Source organism: Marmota flaviventris, chromosome 6 (genome assembly GCF_047511675.1).
Source record: "Marmota flaviventris isolate mMarFla1 chromosome 6, mMarFla1.hap1, whole genome shotgun sequence".
Classification (NCBI taxonomy): domain Eukaryota; kingdom Metazoa; phylum Chordata; class Mammalia; order Rodentia; family Sciuridae; genus Marmota; species Marmota flaviventris.
In genome coordinates, this window is record NC_092503.1 from 21,556,861 (window position 1) to 21,561,532 (window position 4,672).

General features: G+C 40.1%; 1 long non-coding RNA gene across 1 annotated transcript; it reads right to left on the reverse strand.

The window, feature by feature from the left end:
* Nucleotides 1-1,198: 1,198 nt before the first annotated feature.
* Nucleotides 1,199-4,041, reverse strand: LOC114095313 (uncharacterized). Its single transcript, XR_003583225.2, has 3 exons — nucleotides 3,964-4,041; nucleotides 3,508-3,679; nucleotides 1,199-2,653 (listed from the first exon to the last, which is right to left on the reverse strand). It is a non-coding gene; the product is annotated as an uncharacterized lncRNA (long non-coding RNA).
* Nucleotides 4,042-4,672: the final 631 nt, after the last annotated feature.

Consider the following 4,672-nt stretch of genomic DNA (forward strand, 5'->3'; position numbering starts at 1 on the left):
TCACATTTTTAATGTGAGGTGCAGCCAGGCCTTCAGCTGCTCCCACTTTCCCGGGTTCCCCCTTTACCTGTCCCACTTCTGGGCCAGGAGTGTGTGTTTGGTTCCCTTACCAGGGATCTCGGATTCTGCAGGACACCCAGGCCACGAAGATCAGAGGCAGTGGGAATTGACTCGTGTGTGTGTGTGTGTGTGTGTGTGTGTGTGTGTGTGTGTGAAATAAATGTTAATTGTTCCTTACTTGTTCCTCCCCTTTTAAAGATACTGGTTGTTCCATGGTGGCTTGCCACTAACATTTTATCCTCCTCCTCTGGATGGACTAGACCTTTTTCCATAGCTACTTTAAGATGTTTCTCCGTATTACCAACTTTCAGTAGGTAGATTTTGATAGACCTTGCTTTTTTGTTTTTGAATTTTTTTTTAAATTCTTTGCAATAGGGCTGGGCAAGGAGTCCTGAGACACGTCACCCAAAGAATGATCCATAAAAAGGGAAATAATATCATAATTTAAAACATTTATGCCATGGAAGATGTTGTGAAGAAGAATGAAAAGACAAGCCACAGAATGGGAGAAAATATGTGCAAACTATGTATCTGAAAATTCCTACTATTTAGAATATAATAAAAACTATCAAAATTCAACAGCAAACAACAGAGTTATAAATTAGGCAGAGGACATAAATGATATTTCATCAAAAAGGAAATAGTGATAGCATATAAGCACACAAACTGCATTTATTTACAGTAAGGAAACAGATTAAAATCACAATGAGATCTCAATACATGCCTAAAATTAAAAATAGTATTAAAAGGCTACATTTTATGATTCCAGTCATATGAAATGTCCAGAATGGACAAATATGTAAAGCAAAAATATATAGCTGGTTCCTAGAGTCTTGGGAGCAGCATGCCAAAGCTGCTAATGAATATGGGCTTCCTTCTGAGAAAAATTAAAATGTTTTGGAATTAGATAGTAGTGGTGGCCAGACACCTTTGTGACTACTGTCTTTCCCCCTTTATTTTTTAATTAATTTTTGCAGTGCTTGGAATTGAACCCAGAGCCTTGAGCATGTTAGGCACTAGCTCTACCATGAAGCCACCTTCCTAGCCTCCTGGTTGTCCTCTTTAAAAGGATGAATGTCATGCTATGTAAGTTATATTACAATTAAAACATAATGACAATACCAAATGCTGGCAAGGATACAGAGAAACTGACACTTTATTTGTGGGAGTGTCAAATGATGTTGATATTCTGGAAAACACATTTTCAATGTCTTACAAAAGGAAATGTGTAGTTACCATATAACCCAGAAGTTGCATGCTTGGGAGTTAATCTTAAAGAAGCAAAACCTTAGATTTATGCAAAAGTCTGAACTCGAGTGCTCATAGAAATTTTATTCATGATAGCATAACTATGCAGAAAACCCATATCCTTCCTTGGGTGAAGAGTTCAACAAACTAATACATTCATAGAATGAAATATACTCACTAATTCAAAGGAATGAATGATCGACACATGCAACCACTTGGTGGACCTCAAGGGTAATGTGGCCAGTGGAAAATGTCACTCTCAGAAGGTTACACACAGTATTCATTCCATTTATAAAGTACTCTGGTAATGACAAAACAATAGGCACGCAAGAGATTAGTGGTCTCCAGGGTACAGGGAAGAAGGTGGAGGGATGGAATAGGTGAGTGATAGATGCAAATACCAGGTGGGAGGTCATGGAATCATTCTGTTTCTCTGCTGTGACACTGGTCACATGATCTGCAGATGGAATAAAATTATATGGAACCATACAGATATAAGAGAGAATGGAAATTTTTTTAATGCTGAAGAAACGGAATAACAGTAGGCTAGTTAAAATTAAACTTACCAATGTCCGTTTCCTGCCTTAATATTGTACAGTTATGTAAGACATCACAATGCGAGGAGGGCACATGGGACTCTGAGCTATTTGTGCGACTTCCTGTGAGTCTATAATTATTTTCTTTAAAGAAGTTAAAAAGGAAAACACTATTACAAAGTCATATCCCCAGGAATTAATTGCTAAATTTGAACTTACAATGTCCAAATACACTCATGTATGACAAATGATTGATATGATATTTCGAACCCCAGGGGGAAGTGTGTACTATTATTCTTTCAGTTAACGGCATTAACTAGGTAGCCTGTGGAGAATGAAATGAAATGAAACAAACACTGTGTTATTTTTTCATTTCCTGGAACAAAATGTAGAATGCAAATTTCAGAATAGGTGGTGACTACGTATCTGTTGAGTGATGGGTACGTGCTTTAAATGTGTAAAAGGCATGCAGTGGGTTTGTTGTTGCTGAGGGATTGTGGCTGATACAGAAAGCTGACGTCAGCAGGTGTTAACCGCTCCTGCATGCTCCCTTCCAATGCCTCCAGCTCTGAGGGCAGCCCCCTGTCCACTGCCTCCTGAAGAAACGAGAGTCTACACATCAATTTCATTGTAGGACAGGCAGGAGAGAGAGCTGGGGTGAGTCCAGGGTTCTTGGAAAGAGGCTATTCTTGTCACAGAGATCATCAGAGGAGTCAATGAGATCATGCATACAAAGGATTTAGGAGGACTGGGATTGTAGCTCAGTGGTAGAGCACTTGCCTTGCCTGTGTGAGACATTGGGTTCCATCCTGCATAAAAATAAATAAACAAAACAAAGATATTGTGTCCAACTATAACTAAATATTAAAAAAAAAAAGATTTAGCAAACTGTCCCAGGACATAGGAAGTGGTCATGATAGCTCCTGGAGCACCTTGTCTGTCCCCAGAATTAGGAACAGCAAAAACACCATCAGTTTTGTTGATGCATTTGAAAGAGCAACAGCAGCATGAACAAATAAATGAGTGGACAAGCTTTTGTGGGAAAATACGTCTACTTGAGGGTGTACACAATCTCACAGGACTAGATAGTTCTTGAGGGTGAGGTCTTTCTCATCAGAGGGAATCATAGGAGCAAAAATGCAGAAGTTGGGCAGGTCAGGTGGTGAACACTTGTGATCCCAGAAGCTGGGGGGCTGAGGTGACAGGATTGCCTCACAGGCTCACAGCTTTGCAGCTCAGTGAGACCCAGTCTCACAATTAAAAACAGAAATGGCCGTGGATGTAGTTCAGAAGTAAAGTACTGCCAAGTTCAATCCCCAGTACCAAAAGAAAAAAATTTAAAAAAATAATAAATTTGAAAAGTAAAAGTTGCGACAGGGCTGTGGGCATCTTTGGGGGAGTGATATCACGTGCCTCTTGTTTCCATTCCCACTCCCCCATTTCAGGCCAAGCCAGACTGCTGCAGTAGCTACTAAGGTGTGTCTGCCTGAAGCCTGCCTGTCACCACTCCAGCTCTTTCAAGGCAAGGAGAGAAATCTGTTGCATTAGATTATATTTGTAATTTGATTCCTACTTTCCACCTTGTGGCTCTTCATAGGTCAGATATAGGTGGTATATTAATTAGGATTAGTATCAACAACAAGCTACAGAAAGCTCTGATTACCATGGGTTAAGCAACACAGCTTTTTCTTTCAGAGAAAGTTCCTGAGGGTCTGGTATGGCGAGCCAGGCACTGGGGTGTCAGGATTCTTCTAGTTTGTTTCCACCTCAGGCTGGGCTTCCATGTCTGAGTTTACCTCATGGCTCAAGATGGCTGCTCTAGTTCTAGACATCATCTACATATTCCAACCATAAGAAAGGAGAAAGAAAATTAAAAAAAAAAAAAAAAAAGCAAATCTCTTTCTTGAACATCATTCCACAGAGAATACGCAGGCTATTTCCATTTATATCCATTGTCTAGACCTCATTTCCCACCTACACTATTTTCCATAACCACCTAAAGAGTCTGTCTTCCTACATGCCCTAATTCTCCTAAGTCACTGTCATTCGTTATAAATTTAAAATACATGTTTAGTTAAATTACTCTCCTGTCCCACAGTCTTCACGGCGTCCCACTTACTTGTAGATCGAAACCAGCCACTTTTGCTAATGTGGTTTTGCAAGTTCTCCACAGCAGCCTTTCGGCTTGATCTTGCCCCTCACCTGCCCTCCTGTCCTCTGTCCTCTTCTCCACTGCTGGCCACTCCTTGAATACCCCTGGAGCCTTCAGTCTTCCCTGACGTCGCTCATGACAGAACTTCCACTAGAACCATCTCCCTCAAAGGCCATCACCAGCTTCCGAAACACACACTGACTTCCAAGCCTGTCCGGTGTTCTCTCTTTTATCAACTCCTTTTTATATATCTTTAGAAATAGTCCACCCCTGCCCTGACTAGGTACCGCTTTTATGCTGCCTTCTGTTGTAATGAATTATAAAATCTGCATGTCCATAACCATGATCAGATTGTATATTATATATATTCACTGCATATTTATTCACCTTCGGAGTTCTGGGAGTGCCTAGTCCCTGAATTTTTACCTAAAGGCTCCATAATACATATTTATTAAATGGAATTGGTATGTAAGCCTTGAATATATAGAAGAAAAAAGAAAACAGCTCTCTTTCTAGGAAGCTTCCATTTAAACTGATGAAAGGCTTCATCAACAACCTAGGATCATTTAGCACACAATTCTCTGTACATGCACTCATTTGCAATTGTTTTGAGCGGTCTGTGTTAATAACACAAGACATAATATGGATTGGCATATAGAAAGAACAACTTGCAAGG